This window comes from Macaca fascicularis, chromosome 5 (genome assembly GCF_037993035.2).
Source record: "Macaca fascicularis isolate 582-1 chromosome 5, T2T-MFA8v1.1".
In the NCBI taxonomy this organism is placed as follows: Eukaryota; Metazoa; Chordata; class Mammalia; order Primates; family Cercopithecidae; genus Macaca; species Macaca fascicularis.
The window spans coordinates 165987797-166007996 of record NC_088379.1 but is presented as its reverse complement, the minus strand read 5'-3'; the positions used below and the strand labels follow the sequence as shown (position 1 = coordinate 166007996).

The 20200-nt window shown below is 37.8% G+C and overlaps 1 long non-coding RNA gene across 1 annotated transcript in view; it reads left to right on the top strand.

The window, feature by feature from the left end:
• LOC135971030 (uncharacterized) overlaps nt 1–20200 on the top strand; it is a 328545-nt gene that overhangs the window by 113624 nt on the left and 194721 nt on the right. The window contains exon 2 of the long non-coding RNA XR_010587055.1: nt 15530–15650. This is a non-coding gene — a long non-coding RNA (uncharacterized lncRNA). The remainder of the gene's footprint in view (nt 1–15529; nt 15651–20200) is intronic.

Genomic DNA, 20200 nt, shown 5'->3' with positions numbered 1-20200 from the left:
ACTTAACTCCCCACACAACATTTACACAGTTATAATAATGCAATCAATATTGTAGAGCAAGTATTGTGAATAATCCAATAGAAAATAGATGTGTCCATGCTTCAAATATTTCTTGCTCAGTGAAGACTGTCATTCATTCGGTCCATTGAATTTGCTTTTATTTTTTTTCTTTTCTTTCTTAGGTTATCTTTACTCCCATTCCTTCTGTTTCCAATTTTACCTTTTTTGAAATAGAACTTTACATTTTGCTGTCGTAACTTTTTGAGTAATTTTTTGTCATATAGATGACTAATGTTCTTATTCTTTGGCTATTGAAAATATTCAGTTTGAATATTCAAACACTCAAAATATTTGCCTATGTAGAAGCTTGGGATTTGGGAATCAATTCGCTAACAAAAGGCAAAACTTGAGATCATTCAAAGCGAGATTCCCAATGTGACAGTATCTTGTGATGACTTGATAGCTTTCCAGTTTATGGAATTATAAGTTCAAAAATATTTTGTTATAATTTGGAAGATGTCGATTGTTTGTAATCTTCATTATTGATGAGAACAATGATATTAGTCTAATTTTCTTCACTTCTTAGTTCAATTGCTTTTTGCCCCTTATATAAATGAGAATATTTTCTCTTCAATTTTCAGTCTCTGGAATTTTATCTTAATCTGTTTCACCATGAGTCTTTGATCATTGGTTCCGTTGGACAGCCAGTGGATTCCATCAATTTAAATATCTGTTCCCTCTTCAGCTCATAGAGAATATTTTATTAAAGTACTTCATCAAATCTAAGGTGTTCTTGATTCTATGTTATGCCATAGTTTGCGTAACATTACCAAAGAAAAAATCTGCCAAATGAACTACCACATGCCAGTGATTGAATGATCTCAACTTTAGAATTGTTAAAAATGTGAAAACAAATATATGTTCTAAAGTCAATGAAAATGGTACTTCACGTTTGTCTCCAATCTCTCCCTCTGTATAGTTAGTTACATGCAGGGCCGGCCTTTAATCTAAACCCACATCTCATTATTCTTCCCATTCCATCCCTTTTCTTATACTTAGTTCTGTGAGAATAACTTTGCTTTAAAATATGAACTCCACTGGCCGGGCGCGGTGGCTCAAGCCTGTAATCCCAGCACTTTGGGAGGCCGAGACGGGCGGATCATGAGGTCAGGAGATCGAGACCATCCTGGCTAATACGATGAAACCCCGTCTCTACTAAAAAATACAAAAAACTAGCCGGGCGAAGTGGCGGGTGCCTGTAGTCCCAGTTACTCGGGAGGCTGAGGCAGGAGAATGGCGTGAACCCGAGAGGAGGAGCTTGCAGTGAGCTGAGATCCGGCCACTGCACTCCAGCCTGGGTGACAGAGCAAGACTCCGTCTCAAAAAAAAAAAAAAAAAATATATATATATATATATATATATATATAAACTCCACATTATTTTGTATATTTTTTGAATTAACTTCATTAAATAGTTTACATTTTATCCTCATAAGAATCCCATTGCACCCCACACACAAAATAAATTCTAAGTGTATTTCAGGCTTAAATATGAAGGGGAAAACATAAAGCACTGTTAGAAAAAGTATATAAAGGACTCTATTTATTCATGTTAGGTAAATTTCTGTAAAGAGTAGAAATAATAACAAGAGAGTAATGAGAGACATAGGAAGCAGAAATAATAATGACAAGAGACATACAAATGGCCAAAAGGTATATAAAAATATGTGCAACATCACTAATCATCAGGGCAATGTAAATCAAAACACAATGAGATATCACTTCACACTCACTGGAATTAAAAACAGCAACAAAAGATACTTGTTGGCAAGGATGTGGAGAATCTGAAACCCTTGTAGCACTTTTGGTGGGAATGCAAAGTGGTGCAGCCACTATGAAAATAATGTTCCTCAAAAAATTGAAAATAGAATAACCATATTTGTCAACAATTTCCACTTCTGAGTATATATCCAAAAGAATTGAAATCAGAATCTCAGAGATATGTGCACTTCCAGATTCTTTGCAGCATTATTCACATTGCAGCATTATTTGTAATATGGAATCAACCTGTGTCTATCAATGAATGAATGTATAAAGAAAATATGATATATACATAGAATATTATTCAGCATAAAAAAGAAGGAGGGATTCCCAGGCAAGATGGCAGAATAGGAACAGCTCTGGTCTGCAGCTCCCAGTGAGACCAACACAGAAGGCAGGTGATTTCTGTATTTCCAATGGAGGTACCCAGTTCATATCACTGGGACTGGTTAGAAAGTGGGAGCAGCCCATGGAGGGTGAGCTGAAGCAGGCAGGGGGGTGTTGCCTCAGCCAGGAAGCACAAAGGGTCGGGGAACTCCCTCCCCTAGCCAAGGGAAACCGTGAGGGACAGTGCTGTGAGGAACTGCGCACCAGCCCAGATACTACACTTTTCCCATGGCCTTTGCAACCCACAGACCAGGAGAGTCACTCGGGTGCCTACACCGTAAGGGCCCTGGGTTTCAAGCTCAAAACTGGGTGACAGTTTATGCAGACCCTGAGCTAGCTGCAGGAGTATTTTTTTTGTACCTCAAAGGCACCTGAAATGCCAGCAAGAGAGAACCATTCACTCCCCTGGAAACAGGGCTGAAGTCAGGGAGTCAAGTGGTCTTGCTCAGCTGATCCCACCCCTAGGGAGCCCAGCAAGCTAAGATCCATTGGTTTGAAAATTCTCCGTGCCAGCACAGCAGCCTGAAGTGGACCGGAGATGCTCGAGCTTGGTGGGGGGAGGGTTGTCTGCTATTACTGAGGCTTCAGTAGGCGGTTTTCCCCTTACAGTGTAACCAAAGCTTCCAGGGAGTTCAAACTGGGTGGAGCCCAGCACAGCACCCCAAAGTCACTGTAGCCAGACTGCCTGTCTAGATTTCTCCTCTCTGTGCAGGGCATCTCTGAAAGAAAGGCAACAGCCCCAGTCAGGGGATTATAGATAAAACTCCCATCTCCCTGGGACAGAGCACCCAGGGAAAAGGGCAGCTGTGGGTGCAGCTTCAGTCAACTTAAACGTTCCTGCCTGCCAGCTCTGAAGAGATCAGCAGATCTCCCAACACAGTGCTCGAGCTCTGCTAAAGGACAGACTGCCTCCTCAAGTGGGTCCCTGAGCCCCTTGCCTCCTGATGGGGAGACACCTCCCAGGAGGCATTGACAGACACCTGATACAGGAGAGCTCCGACTGGCATCTGGCAGGTGCCCCTCTGGGACAAAGCTTCCAGAAGAAGGAACAGGCAGCAATGTTTGCTGTTCTGCCGCTTCTGCTGGTGATAACCAGGCAAACAGGGTCTGGAGTGGACCTCAGGCAAACTCCAGCAGACCTTCAGCAGAGGGGCCTGACTGTTAGAGGGAAAACTGACAAACAGAATGGAATAACATCAATAACAACAAAAACCCCATCCAAAGGACACTCACATCAAAGACCAAAGTTAGATAAATCCATGGAGATGAGGGAAAACCAGCACAAAAATGCTGAAAATTCCGAAAACCAGAGTGCCACTTCTCCTCCAAAGGATCACAACTCCTTGCCAGCAAGGGAACAAAACTGGCGAATGAGTTTGACAAATTGACAGAAGTAGGCTTCAGAAGGTGGATAATAAACTCCTCTAAGCTAAAGAACATGTTCTAACCCAATGCAAGGAAGCTAAGAACCTTGACAAAAGGTTAGAGGAATTGCTAACTAGAATAACCAGTTTGGAGAAGAACATAAATGAACTGATGGAGCTGAAAAACACAGCACGATACCTTCATGAAGCATACACAAGTATCAATAGCGGAATCAATCAAGCAGAAGAAAGGATATCAGAGATTGAAGATCAACTTAATGAAATAAAGCATGAAGACAAGATTAGAGAAAAAAGAATGAAAAGGAACAAATGAAGCCTCCAAGAAATATGAGACTATGTGAAAAGACCAAACCTGGTCTTTTTTGATTGGCATACCTGAAAGTGATGGGGAGAATGGAATCAAGTTGGAAAACACACTTCAGGATCTTATTCAGGAGAACTTCCCCAATCTAGCAAGACAGTCCAATATTCAAATTCAGGAGATACAGACAACATCACAAAGATACCCCTTGAGAAGAGCAACCCCAAGACACATAATGATTGAATTAACCAAGGTCAAAATGAAGGAAAATATATTAAGGGCAGCCAGAAAGAAAGGTCGGGTTACCTACAAAGGGAAGTCCATCAGACTAACAGCGGATCTCTCTGCAGAAACCCTACAAGCCAGAAGAGAATGAGGCGCCAACAGGCAATATTCTTAAAAGAAAACAATTTTCAACCCAGAATTTCATATCCAGCCAAACTAAGCTTCATAAGTGAAGGAGAAATAAAATCCTTTACAGACAAGCAAATGCTGAGAGATTTTGTCACCACTAGGCCTACCTTACAAGAGCTTCTGAAGGAAGCACTAAATATGGAAAGAAAAAACTGGTACCAGCCACTGCAAAAACAACCCAAAATGTAAAGACTATTGACACTATGAAGAAACTGCAACTAATGGGCAAAACAACCAGCTAGCATCATAATGACAGGATCAAATTCACACATACCAATATTAAACTTAAATGTAAACAGGCTAAATGCCCCAATTAAAAGACACAGACTAGCGAATTGGATGAAGAGTGAAAACCCATCAGGAGACCAATCTCATGTGCAAAGACACACGTAGGCTCAAAATAAAGAGACGGAGGAAAATTTACCGAGCTAATGGAAATTAAAAAAAAAAAAAATGCAGGGGTTGCTATCCTAGTATCTGATGAAACAGACTTTAAACCAACAAAGATAAAAAAAGAAGGGCATTACATAATGGTAAAATAATCAGTGCAACAAGAAGAACTAACTATCCTAAATATATACACACCCAGTGCAGGAGCACTCAATTCATAAAGCAAGTTCTTAGAGACATACAAAGAGACTTCGAGTTCCACATAATAATAGTGGGAGACTTTAACACCCCACTGTCAATATTAGTCAGATCAAGGAGACAGAAAATTAACAAGGATATTCAGGACTTGAACTCAGCTCTGGACCAAGCAGATCTAATAGACATCTACAGAACTCTCCACCCCAAATCAATAGAATATACATTCTTCTCAGAACCACATGGCACTTATTCTAAATTGACTAAATAATTGGAAGTACAACAGTCCTCAGCAAATGCAAAAGAAAGGAAATCATAACAGTCTCTCAGACCACAGTGCAATCAAATTAGAACTCAGGATTAAGAAACTTACTCAAAACTGCATAACTACATGCAATCTGAACAACCTCTGCTGAATAACTACTGGGTAAACAAAGATATGAAGGCAGAAATAAATAAGTTCTTTGAAACCAATGAGAACAAAGACACAATGTACCAGAATCTCTGGGTCACAGCTAAAGCAGTATTGAGAGGGAAATTTATAACACTAAATGCCCACAGGAGAAAGTGGGAAATATCTAAAATCTACATCCTAACATCACAATTCAAAGAACTAGAGAAGCAAGAGCAAACAAAATCAAAAGATAGCAGAAGACAAGAAATAAGTAAAATGAGAGCATAACTGAAGGAGATAGAGACACAAAAAACCCTTCAAAAAATAAATGAATACAGCAGCTGGTTTTTGAAAACATTAACAAAACAGACTGCTAGCCAGACTAATAAAGAAGAAAACAGAGAAGAATCAAATAGACACAATCAAAAATGTTAAACAGAATGTCATCACTGATCCCACAGAAATACAGACTACCATCAGAGAATACTATAAACACCTCAATGCAAATAAACTAGAAAATCTAGAATAAATGGATATATTCCTGAACACATACACCCTCCCAAGACTAAACATGCAAGAAGTTGAATCACTGAATAGACCAATAATAAGTTCTGAAATTGAGGCAGTAATTAATAGCCTATCAACCAAAAAATCCCGGGACCAGACAGATTCACAGCAGAATTCTACCAGAGGTACAAAGAGGAGCTGCTACTATTTCTTCTGAAACTATTCCAAATAATAGAAAAAGAGAGACTCTTCCCTAATTCATTTTACAAGGCCAGCATCATCCTGATACCAAAACTTGGCAGAGACACAACAAAAAAAGAAAATTTCAGGCCAATATAACTGATGAACATGGATGCAAAAATCCTCAATAAAATACTGGCAAACTGAATCCAGCAGCACATCAAAAAGCTTATCCACCGCAATCAAGTTGGCTTCATCCCTGGGATGCAAGGCTGATTCGACATATGCAAACCAGTAAACATAAGCCACCACGTAAACAGAACCAAGAACAAAACCCACATGATTATCGCAATAGATTCAGAAAAAGTCTTCAATAGAAGTCAACACCCTTTCATGCTAAAAATTCTCAAGAAACTAGGTATTGATAGAATGTATCTCAAAATAATAAGAACTATTTATGACAAATCCACAGGCAATATTATAATGAATGGGCAAATGCTGAAAGCATTCCCTTTGAATACCGGCAAAAGACAAGAATGCCGTCTTTCACTACTCCTATTCAACAGAGTATTGGAAGTTCTGGTCAGGGCAATTGGGCAAGAGAAAGAAATAAAGCATATTCAAATAAGAAGAGAGGAAGTTAAATTATCTCTATTTGCAAATGACATGATTGTGTATTTAGAAAACTCCATCGTCTTAGCCTAAAATCTCCTTAAGCTGATAAGCAACTTCAGCAGTCTCAGAATACAAAATTAATGCGCAAAAATCACAAGCATTCCTATATACCAATAATAGACAAACAGAGAGCCCAATTATGAGCAAACTTCCATTCACAATTGCTACAAAGAGAATAAAATACGTAGGATACCACTTACAAGAGGTGTGAAGGACCTCTTCAAGGAGAACTACAAACCACTGCTCAAGTGAATAAGAGAGGACACACTCAAATGGAAAAACATTTCATGCTCATGAATAGGAAGAATCAATGTTATGAAAATGGCCATCTGCTGAAAGTAACTTATAGATTCAATGCTATTCCCATCAAGCTACCATTAACTTTCTTCACAGAGTTAGGAAAAACTACTTTAAATTTCATATGGAACCAAAAAAGAGTCTGTATAGCTAAGACAATTTTAAGCAAAAATAACAAAGCTGGAGCCATCAGGCTACCTGACTTCAATGTATACTGCAAGGCTGCAGTAACCAAAACATCATGGCACTGGTACCAAAACAGATATATATATATATATATATATATATATATATATATATATATATATATACCAATGGAACAGAACAGAGGCCTCAGACATAACATCACACATCTACAGCCATCTGATCTCTGACAAACCTGACAAAAATAAGCAATGGGGAAAGGATTCTCTATATAATAAATGGTGTTGGGAAAACTAGCTAGCCTTATTCAGAAAACTGAAACAGGACCCCTTCCTTACACCTTATACAAAAATTAACCCAAGATGGATTAAAGATTCAAACATAACTCCTAAAACCATAAAAACCCTAGAAAAAAACCTAGACAATACCATTCAGGACATAGGCATGGGGAAGAATTTCATGACTAAAACACCAAAAGCAACTGCAACAAAAGCCGAAATTGACAAATGGGATCTAATTAAACTAAAGAGCTTCTGCACAGCAAAAGAAACCATTATCAGAGTGAACAGCAACCTACAGAATGGGAGGAAATTTTGCAATCTATCCATCTGACAAAGGACTAATATTCAGAATCTACAAGGAACTTAAACAAATTTACAAGAAAAAGAACTAATAACCGCATCAAAAAGTGGGCAAAGGATAGGAACAGATACTTCTCAACAGAAGACATTTATGCAACCAATAAACATATGAAAAAATGCTCATCATCACTGGTCATTAGAGAAACGCAAATCAAAACCACAAGGAGATACCATCTCATGCCAGTTAGAATGGCAATCACTAAAAAGTTAGGAAACAATAGATGCTGGAGAGGATGTGGAGAAATAGGAACGCTCTTACACTGTTGGTGGGAGTGTAAACTAGTTCAATCATTGGGGAAAACAGTGTGGCGATTCCTCAAGGATCTAGAAATAGAAATACCATTTGACCCAGTGATCCCATTACTGGGTATATACCCAAAGGATTATAAATCATTCTGTCATAAAGACACATGTGCACGTATGTTTATTGCAGCATGATACACATGCGCACGTATGTTTATTGCAGCATGATTCACAATAGCAAAGACTTGGAACCAGCACAAATGCCCATCAGTGTTAGACTGGATTAAGAAAATGTCACACATATACACCATGGAATACTATGCAGCCATAAAAAAGAATGAGTTCATGTCCTTTGCAGGGAAATGGATGAAGCTGGAAACCATCATTCTCAGCAAACTAACACAGGAACAGAAAACGAAATACTGCATGTTCTCACTCATAAGTGGGGATTGTACAGTGAAAACATATGGGCACAGGGAGGGGAATATCACACACCAGGGCCTGTTGGGAGATGGGGGGGCTAGAGAGGGATGGCATCAGGAGAAATACCTAATGTAGATGACTAGTTGATGGGTGCAGCAAACCACCGTGGCACACATATACCTATGTAACAAACCTGCACGTTCTGCACATGTATCCCAGAAATTAAAGTATAATGAAAAAAGGGGAGAGGAAAAAAAAAAAAAAAAAGAAATCCTGTCATTTGCAACAAAATGGATGAACTTGGATGACATCACAGAAAGACAAGTACTCCATGATTCCACATCTATGAGGTATTTAAAATAATCAAACTCATAAAAAGAGAGTAGTGTGGTAATTGCTAAGGGGTGTGGGGAGGGGTAAATAGCTAATTGCTCTTCAATGGGCACAAAGTGTCTATAGTTAAACAACACTATTATTGTGTAGTAAAAATTTTGTTAAAAGTGTAGATCTTATGTTAAATGTTTCAACCACAATAATAAAAAATAAACAAATAAATAAAAAGGACAAACAAAAAGCTGGCCTCTTGCCTCACCTCTGGGCAATGCGGGAACATTTTTAATGAGTAAGCCCTCTAGGGAAGACAGTGAGCAGGGGAGTGTCTGGGCTGTATAGGCACTTGCAAGAATACCCACAGCTACTAAACAGTTCATTTTCTTTACATCCTTAACATTACATATTGTTTATATCACAGACACACACACACACACACACAGAGCTCTCAGAAGACCGTTTCTATAGTTAGTACATTTCCACTTTTGTGTCTTTGCTTATTCTCTCCTGAGAAGCATGCATCCTTCTATTATTAGCTGGTAAAGTATCTGTATATTTTAAAGATGTTCTTGTCTGTAAAAGACAGAAAGTGACAAGTTAATCTTCCTTAAAACTAAATTAAAATACAGGTATATATGCATGACCTAATGTATAAAAAACTAAAATACAAGGGCCAGTGTGAAATGATACGTTTATATATATCAAAATTAACAAAGAATTAGTATTGAGAATAAACAAAATATACATTTAAATGTAAAAAGTCCACAAGCTTATAGAAAACTGGTGAAAATATATGACTAACAAATTCACGTGTTGACATTAAATATACGTAAAACTGCTTGTCCAACTTGGTATTTTAAGAAGTGAAAGTAAAAGTCATGCTAATTCAATCTGCACACCATTGTGATGGTAGAAAAAGAAAAAGTAAAAACAATGCCAAGCATTGTCCAGAATGTGGGCAAATAGGATCTCCCTGGAAATACTGGTGATAGCATTAATTAGTAAAAGCAATTTTGAAAATGTTTTTAAAATACTTAGAAAACTGGAAAAGGAATCTGTTTTACCAATGATCATTTTTATTTCTAGGAAAATAAAACTTATATTAGAACCTGGAGATTAAATATAATGTTATATATTGCAGCATTCTATCTGCTATCCACTAATTATTATTTCATTTTTTTTCTCTTTCTTTTTTGAGACTTAGTCATACTTGCTATTTGTATCTCTAGCTGGTGTATTTTCCCACCTAATTACTCATGGAATGTAGCTATTTAAGATTATAATTCAATTCCCCACATCAATAAATCATTGTTGATATAACTTTGATGAACTATTTTATATTAAAATATATTTATATTATAAACATATACATCATATGCAAATAAATAATAGACATTGTTATATTATAAATAAAAATCAATATGTTTATATTATGTTACAGTAAAATAAATTAACAAATATGTTAAAATATGTATTAAATATTAAAATATTTTTATGTATCATTAAATGCAAAGCAGTCTCTTTATTCATAATTACATTTTAATTCAATATTGCATTTATTCTCAAATTACTATTATAGATGACATGTACTATCTCCACACTGGGTTACACAAAGACATAATACAGATTTCAAAACACGTTAGCATAGCTATCTTAAGCAAATCTGATTTGTTTCACTTAGATTTATTCAAAGTCAGTGCTATGAAACTCTGCTTACAAATAATACTAGCAAACTTCACAATTATCACTGTCTCCTGATACAAAATGATACCAGTTAGAGTTTTCAATCTTTACCAACCTGTGAATAAAAGAATAAAAAATTTTATGGCTGACCCACTCTGGAAAGAAATATATTTTCCTTCCATATCTATTTTTCAGCTCATGAGAAAATAAGTTTGTAACATATTGTCCTGCAGAACTAGCCTAAAACTTGTTCCAAATCCATTTTAACCTTTAGATGTAAACAAGTTACAAATAAATACATGTTTATATTTATGTAAGAATAATTATTTTTACTTATAGCTTTGCCTGAAATCTCTTTAAACTATTTCCGAAAGTGAGAAATGTATCTGTGTTTGAAAATTCTCAAATTTCTTAAACTCTTAAGTTCTGTCACATCTGATCATATTTATACCTATTGACTGGTTGGAGCCCTATTTTTGTTTGCACTGGAGAGCACTTCATTTATGACACTTGGCAAGTTTCATCTGAAATGGTCTAGATCCCTGATTATCTTGTAACTACACCGCCATTGCTTCACTCAGGTTTTCTACTTCTTAGTCCAATTCTCATAATTTATAATTTCTTAGAAATTTATTATTTCATTAATAATGTTCTTATCAGTGCATTGGCATAAGTTAATTTTATAATCTTAGGCTGGGTGTAATTTGTTTTTGTCATCATTGCTCAAGTTATTTTTTTTCTCTCTTGATTCTGAAATTCCATTTATTTTTATGCATTTCAGATAAATACCTTTTAATATTAAATATCTTATATATGTTAACACATTTCTCAGGAATTTAGAATAAATATTTAACACTCTTTAGAATATGAGAAAATAATCATATTTTCCTTCAAGATACGGAGATGTCTTTTGGGGACACTGATGGCAGGATGCTACTTTGGTATTATGGCTTTTTGTTTTTTGTGGGTTTTATTTCTAGAAAATATAAGGCGGAGGGGTCTCATTACATACGAGGTACTTTGCTCTCTAGTCATTGAGTAGGGGATGCTTTATTTATTTTTGATATATAAACATTATATATATATATGCATATGTATATATATTTCTCTCTCAGGCTACATGAATCTTGGCTGTCTTTCTCCCGCCCCAAATCACATATTCATTTACCTGCAGCTATCAGGAGCAAGGAGAGTGTGGATTCACAATATGAAAGATGTGACTCTCTTGGAATCATACTGTATACACTTTAGTACTCTTGGTCTTGAAACCTTTTCTCTTTCTTCTTCCACACCTACTTATGACAAGAACTATTAATGCCTCTGGCACACACTGCTAGTTATCAATCTAATATCCATTATAGCTTCCTTCATTACTAATAGAAACTATAAAAACTTCAATTTAGTCCAGAGATACAGTGGGTAAAGCTAAACAAAGAAAATGAAAACTATATATCAAGGACTCTTTTCTGAGAAATATTGCCATAGGACAAAATTTTGGCCAAAGAGCTGTACAAAAATTGAAAACCTGTTTAAAATAGGGTCAGCTGACAACTCTCTTCTATTTTCATTTCCTTTTTCTAACTGCCAGTAGCATGCTCTTGATTCCTGGAGGTAGAGGTGTATTCCTGAGCCCATAAAGCAGAGACTCAACACTAATGACAGTGGAACAGAAAATGGAAAAGTCTACCACATTAATGAAATCATGAAATCCTGGAGTTGCTACATCAGCCTTATCTCTGAGAGCTTTGTCTTGGAGAAAAATAAAACCCTCATTTGTTTAAGCTATTATTTGTTCAAGTTTTCTATTAGTCATAGCCAAATGGAATCCTGCATTTCCATATGTACTTTTTTTCTTATTGTTTTAAAAGTTTTCTTAAGGTGTAATTGACACGAGTTAAACTGTACATGGTCAAAATATGCAATGTGATATTTGTTACATGTGAAACCATCACTGCAATTGAAATACATGCATCCATCATTTCCAAAAGTTCATTCACCTTTTTTATTCCCACTTACCCCTGAAAAATCCCCATTCCAAAACAATAATTGATCTTTATGTCACCGTATAAATACTTTCCAAAGCAATTGTACAATGATACATGCTCACGAGTAGTGTATAAGAAGTTGAATTTTACCACATTCTAGTCAAAACTTCCTTTTATGTTTTCTTTTTCCATTTTGATTTTCCATTTGGTTATAGGATTCCTTTCAATTTAATTGTTTTATCTGTTGTGAGTTATGAAACAGTGTTTATTTTTCAGTATAGAAAAATATCACTTCCCTGAACTGTTTATAGACAAGATTATTGTTTCCCCCATTGAATTTGCTTTGCACCACTGCCAATGATCAGTTGACTATAGATGGGTGGTTCTATTTCTGTACTATTTGTACTGCTGTACTGATTGCTAAGATTTTAATTGGGATTGCTTAGATATTAATTGGGATTGCTGAAATCTATAAATCAATTTGGGAAAACTCTTCTACATACCTTTGCACAGTATTTCCAGTTTTATTAGCCTTTCTGAACTTCCAACTTCTATCCTTAATTTAGAGAGACTACAATACTGCTTTCCTAGTAGTCTGTCTACTCTGTCTGCTCTATTTTCCTCTCTCAGTGAATACTGTTCTTTTGTATACATTTTTTATACATTTTATTCACAAAATACACAACTGCAACTAATTACACATTTTGTCTCTCTTAGTGTTGTTTTTATAGGGAGGGTAATTTTAATCCCTGATCCTCTGTATTCATCCATTATACATACGTTTCATTCAAGCATTTCATATTGAACTTTCATTCTCAGTAATAAATTATCTGTTTTCTCTATTTCCAGGATTCCCCCAAATTTCTTGTCCAGTAAGCATTGCATTTATAGCTTTCTGAAAAAGCTAGAGATATTTAAATTAAAAAAAAAATAATACCATACATTTGAGTAGGCCAGGTAGAGCTAAGTTATGTGCTCAGTCCATCATTTTGAAAGTGTGTATATTACAATGAACATATATATATATATATATATATCTGTATATCCACACACACATATTTGTAAATATTCATAGACATAACATTCTGCTTTTTTGACAATTATGACTTATAGTTCTCATTTGATTCAAAACTCAGTCAAGTGACATTTTTACTGTATGTTTCAAAATCAAAACTTAGCAAAGAATAAGAGTTTGTATATTTTAATTTTAGTTCTATATCTGCTACTAATTATCCGTGTGTATTAAATGGTTCACTTAAGTGCTCTGGATCTATATTCCTGCTTATGAGAGTTAAACAGTCACTAAATTTCTGTGTAGCACTAAGTCACTAATTTTCTAACAGGAAATGGTTGATGATCACTTTAGGGGTGAGATCCATCTGCTTTATATCCTCCAACTGTAAGATACTTTCCTTTATAAAGATATAGATCTGTTGTTTAAATTGAGAGCAGGGACACTTTCAGAGTTTCTTCACAACAGGCTTATATTTTTGTTCTTTTTTCAGTTTATCTGATCCATTACTTTTCCTTTTCAAGCTTTTACTGCTTTAGAAGTACTTGTATTTAATTTTACTCTATATGAATTGAACTCAACATATTACGTCTCCAAGGAAAAATTTGAAGTTTTAGTTCTCATTGTGGTATAAAAGATTGATCTCCTGTTACAGGGATTTCAAATATTGGTTGGAGAAAAGTTGCTTTGGAATTAAAGTGGTTTTCCAGAGGCCACAGAAAACATGTCATGTAGATAAGAATTTACTTTACTTATATGCAGTATGATTCTTTTCTGCTGGGGATACAGAAATCATGGTTTGCCTTATAGTGATACACTATTTTAGGATTGTATGATCTCATTAAGTTAATTTGGGACTCTATAACTCAATAGATGTTTAGAAAACCTACAAAACATATAGATGATCCTAAAAATAATACTTCTGAAAGCAAACAAAATGTTAGATAAATTGGAATGACAAAAATGGAATCAGCAAGAGGTAAGCTGTAGGAAAAAATGCAGTTACATTTTAACTGCATTTTTAAAGAGCTTGGAATTAATCACTTGCATCCCCACAACAGGAGTGTATTAGTTTGTTCTCACACTGCTATAAAGACATACCTGTGACTGGGTAGTTTACAAAGGGAAGAGGTTTAGTCGGCTCTCAGTAGCGCAGGCTGTACAGACTTCTGCTTCCAGAGAGGCCTCAGGAATCTTACAATCATGGCTGAGGGTGAAGGGAAAGATGGCAGGAGAGCGTGAAGGAGAAAATGCTACATACTTTCAAACAACCAGATCCCTCATGAGAACTCACTCAGTATTATGAGAACAGCAAGGGAGAAATCTGCCCCCATGATCCAATCACCTCCCACCAGGTCCCTCCCCCAACATCAGGGATTACAATTCAACATGAAATTTAGGGGGGAACACAAAATCAAACCATATTAAAGAGGAAACTGGATAAAATAAAAATCAGTGACTTGTTTGAATCCTGAATTTGTGGGGAGAATTGCCAACTGAAAATGTGAGAAACCAGCACATCTTGAAAGAAATACCCTAGATCTGCTTTACTGGAAATGAAGCAGCTGGAACTCTAAACAGGTAGGAATATTAAAAGAGTAACTTTGATCATTGTTAGTGGTTGAGTATGGATTAATATGAGACTGAGAAACTGTTGGGGGGGTCTCAGTCTTTCTACAAAGCCCAACATATTCTCAGGGTGAAAATATAAGAAAGATCCCCTCTTGGTTCTGGCAGGTGCAAAAGAAAGGTACTCATTATAAAATAGACCAAGAGATTTTTCCATCACAAAAGCTTAAACTTCAGGGGAAGGCATTTTTCTAATGCCTTATGACAGCTGCAGGAAGGGCATTTCTCCTACCCCAGCTCTTTCTATCCTTCCTGTAACTAACTAAAGGATAAAAGTAGCTAATAGGAATCAAGTCAAGGAAATTGACAGTACACTGTAGACCAGAGTAGAGGTCTGTGGAAAAAAAAATATATTATACCACTGGAGAAACATTTATGAAGGTTACTATCCTGAGACACAGGGCCATTTAAACACTGGCTTAACAGGAAGATTATAAAATACTCTTCTTCAATACATCTTTTTCTACACTAACTGGGTGCCAATTTAATAACAGATAATTACAGTTGAAAGAGCTGTAGAACTTGAACTCTTTCTGAGGAGCAGTGCTTCATGGAAGTTCAAAACCAAGGGAAAAGACAAAAAACAAGGACACTAGAAAAAAGAAGAAAATGAAGGTAAAATAAAATATTTATTTTTCTTATTCTTATTTGATTTAAAAGGTAACTCTTTAAAGTGGTAATAGTACCTCTGTACTTGATAATTATAGGATATAGATAAGTGAAACCAATGTGTCACTATTATAAGTGACGGGAGAAAAAAGTTAGGAATACTATGGTGGAAAGTACCTACACTGCAATAGAGTGTTATTTGGAGGTGAATTTAGATTAAATAAAAATATTTATTGTAAACTCGAGGTCAGAACAAAAAAATTCCGAAGGGTGTGAAACAGATATGAAAAAAAAGCATTTAAAATAAAATCATAGAAAATATTCAATTAAAACCAGGGAAGGAAAGAGTGAAGGAAACAAAACAAATGCACTGTGTGGAAAACAAAAACATGAGCAATGTTATTCTAACTATAACAAGGATCATTTAAAAATGAATGGTCTACATACACCAACTAAAAGGCAGAGATAGTTAGAGTTGATTAAAAAAAGATTCAATTATGCTTTTTCTACATGATGCTTACTTTAGATATAAAGATGTAAGTCCAAAGTAAAGTGGTGGAGAAATGTATACCATGCCAATACTATGCAAAACAAAGCTGAAGTAGTTATATTGATTTCAGACAAGTTAGACTTTGTAAGATGGAAGGTGATCAGCAATAAAAGCACCAATGCATAATGACAAAAAGGTCAATTCTTCAAAAAGACATCTTTGAGAGGTGAAGCCAGGTGGGCTTCTGGGTCAGGTGTGAACTTGGGGAACTTTTCTGTCTAGCTAAAGGATTGTAAACACACCAATCAGCGCTCTGCATCTAGCTAAAGGTTTGTAAACTCACCAATCATCACTCTGTAAAAACGGACCAATCATCACTCTGAAAAATGGGCCAATCAGTGCTCTGTAAAATGGACCAATCAGCAGGATGTGGGCGGGGCCAAACAAGGGAAGAAAAACTGGCCACCCAAGCCAGCAGCGGCAACAGACTCGGATCCCCTTCCATGCTGTGGAAGCTTTGTTCTTTCACTCTTCGCAATAAATCTAGCTGCTGCTCATTGTTTGGGTCCGCACTACCTTTATGAGCTATAACACTCACTGTGACAGTCTGCAGCTTCACTCCTGAAGTCAGTGAGACCACAAACCCACTGGGAGGAATGTGCCAACTTAACAGCTGTAACACTCACCACAAAGATCTGCAGCTTCATTCCTGAAGTCAGCGAGCCCAGGAACCCACCAGGAGGAATAAACAACTCTGGACGTGCCACCTTTAAGAGGTGTAACATTCACTGTGAAGGTCTGCAGCTTCACTCCTGACGTCAACGAGACCACGAACCCACCAGAAGGAAGACACTCCAGACACATCTGAATATCTGAAGAAACAAACTCCAGAGACACCACTGCGAGAACTGTAACCCGCACTGCGAGGGTCGATGGTTTCATTCTTGAAGTCAGTGAGACCAAAGACCCACCAGAAGCAACCAATTCCGGACACATTTTGGTGACCATGAAGGGACTATTGCCTTTCACCAAGCAGTGAGTACCATCGGACCCCTTTCACTTGTTCTTCTGTCCTATTTTTCCTTAGAATTTGGGGGCTAAATACCGGGCACCAGTCTGCCAGTTAAAAGTGACTAGTGTGGCCGCCAGACTAAAGACACCGGTGTTAGGCTTTCTGGGAAAGGGCTCTCTAGCAAACCCCAACTCTTAGGAGTTGGGAGCGTTGGTTTGCCTGGAACAAGCTTCTGCTTTTCCTGTACTTTGGGGCTGAGCCAAGGGTTGACAGGAAAGCCATTCAGCTCTGAGGTCTTGACAGCAAGTTGGTTGACTCTGCGGCCATGAGTGGAACTCTCAAAGTTGTGTTACCCAAGTGAGACTCACCGTCTATCCTATTTATCCTGACCCTTGCTTCCTGGGTCCTAATGCCTGCCAGATAAACTTCCTCCTGCCTCTATTCTCCAAGGCTAGTCACACTTCAAAAAACCATTCCCTGTCTCTGGTGCTTTTCTAGTTTCTCCTGTAAGAATGATTTCTAGTATAAACTTCAAGACTCTGTTACCTTCTTTAGGCACCCGGGCTCACCAATCAGAAAGACATAATTTTTCCCCAAAGCCCCATCATAGGGGGGACTACCTGGAATTTTAGGATCCCTCCTCAGACAAACAGGCCGAACAAAAGCTATTCCTAAGGCTAGGATATGGGGAGCCTCAGAAATTGTATCCTTCCTATTCATGTAAGTGAGGACAAAAGGCATCACTCTTCCAACTCTGGAGATCCCTTCTGTCCCTCAGGCTATGGCCCTCCACTTCATTTTTGGGGCATAACATCTTCATAGGACACAGGTAAGGTCTCAATACTAACAGGAGAATGCTTAGGAATCTAACAGGTATTTGAGAATGCATCAAAGGGCCACTAAATCCGACTTTTCTTGATTCTCTTTGTGGTCTAGGAGGACAGGCAAGGGTGCAGGTTTTTGAGAATGCATCAGTAAGGGCCACTAAATCCAACTTTCCTCAGTCCTCCTTGTGGTCTAGTGTTTCTGCTGCTGCTTCAGTAAGCACAACTATTCAGATCAGCAGGGTCCAGGGACCGTTGTGGTTTCTTGGGCAAGAGATGTTTCTACTGCTGCATTGGTGAGCGCAACTATTCTGATCAGCAGGGTCCAGGGACCATTGTGGGTTCTTGGGCATGGGGAGAAATAAACAAAGCAAAACTGCAGGCAGTTTTGTCTTTCAGATGGGAAACACTCAGTCATCAACAGACTCACCCTTGAAATCCATCCTAAGCTACTGGGACCAGTTTGACCTGCAAACCCTGAAAAAGAGGTGGCTTATGTTTTTTTCCTGCACTGCGGCCTGTCCCCAATATTCTCTCTGATGGGGAAAAATGGCCATCAGAAGGAAGTATAAATTACAATACCATCCTGCAGCTTGACCTTTTCTGCAAGAGGGAAGCCAAATGGAGTGAAATACCTTATGTCCAAGCTTTATTTTCATTGAAGGAGAATACGCAACTATGCAAAGCTTGCAATTTACATCCCACAGGAGGACCTTTCAGCTTACCTCCATATCCTAGCCTCACTATAGCTCCCCTTCCTGTTAATGATAAGCTTCCTCTAATCTCCTCTGCCCAGAAAGAAGTAAGCAAATAAATCTCCAAAGGACCACAAAAACCCTTGGGCTTTCAGTTATGTCCCCTTCAAGCTGTAGGGTGAGGGGAATTTGGTCCAACTTGGGAACATGTCCCCTTCTCCCTCTCTGATTTAAAGCAGATCAAGGCATATCTGGGGAAGCTTTCAGACAATTCTGATAGGTACATAGATGTCCTACAGGGTCTAGGACAAACCTTCGATCTCACTTGGAGAGATGACATGCTATTGTTAGATCAAACCCTGGCCTTTAATGAAAAGAATGTGGCTTTAGCTGCAGCCCGAGAGTTTGGAGATACCTCTTATCTTAGTCAAGTAAATGATAGAATGACAACTGAAGAAAGGGACAAATTCCCTACTGGTCAGCAAGCCATCCCCAGTATGGATCCCCACTGGGACCTTGACTCAGATCATGGGGACTGGAGTCACAAACATCTGTTGACCTGTGTTCTAGAAGGACTAAAGAGAATTAGGAAAAAGCCTGTGAATTATTCAATGATGGCCCCATAACTCAGGGAAAGGAAGATAATCCTTCTGCTTTCCTCGAGCAGCAAGGAGAGGCCTTAAGAAAATATACTCCTTTGTCACCTGACTCACTAGAGGGTCAACTGATCCTAAAAGATAAGTTTATTACCCAATCAGCCACAGTTATCAGGAGAAAGCTCCAAAAGTGAGCCCTGAGCCCTGAACAAAATCTGGAGGCATTATTAAACCTGGCAACCTCAGTGTTATATCATAGGAACCAAGAGGAACAGGCCCAAAAGGAAAAGCAAGATCAGAGAAAGGCCGCAGCTTTAGTCATGGCCCTCAGACAAACGTTGGTGGTTCAGAAAGGATAGAAAATGGAGCAGGCCAGTCACCACGTAGGGCTTGTCATCAGTGTGGTTTACAAGGACATTTAAAAAAAAATTGTCCAATGAGAAACAAGCTGCCCCCTTGTCCGTGTCTGCTATGCCTAGGCAATCACTGGAAGGTGCACTGCCTCAGAGGACAAAGGTTCTCTGTGCCAGAAGCCCCCAACCAGATGACCCAACAACAGGACTGAAGGTGCCTGGGGCAAGTGCCAGCTAATGTCATCACCCTCACTGAGCCCTGGGTACATTTAATCATTGAGGGCCAGGAAATTGACTTCCTCCTGGACACTGGCATGGCTTTCTCAGTGTTAATCTCCTGTCCTGGACGGCTGTCCTCAAGGTCTCTTACTATCCAAGGAATCCTGGGACAGCCTGTAACAAGGTATTTCTCCCACCCCCTCAGTTGTAATTGGGAGACTTTACTCTTTTCACATGCCTTTCTTGTTATGCCTGAAACCCCCACACCCTTATTAGGGAGGGATATATTAGTCAAAGCTGGAGCTATTATCTACATGAATATGGGGAATAAGTCACCCATTTATTGTCCTCTACTTCAGGAGGGAAT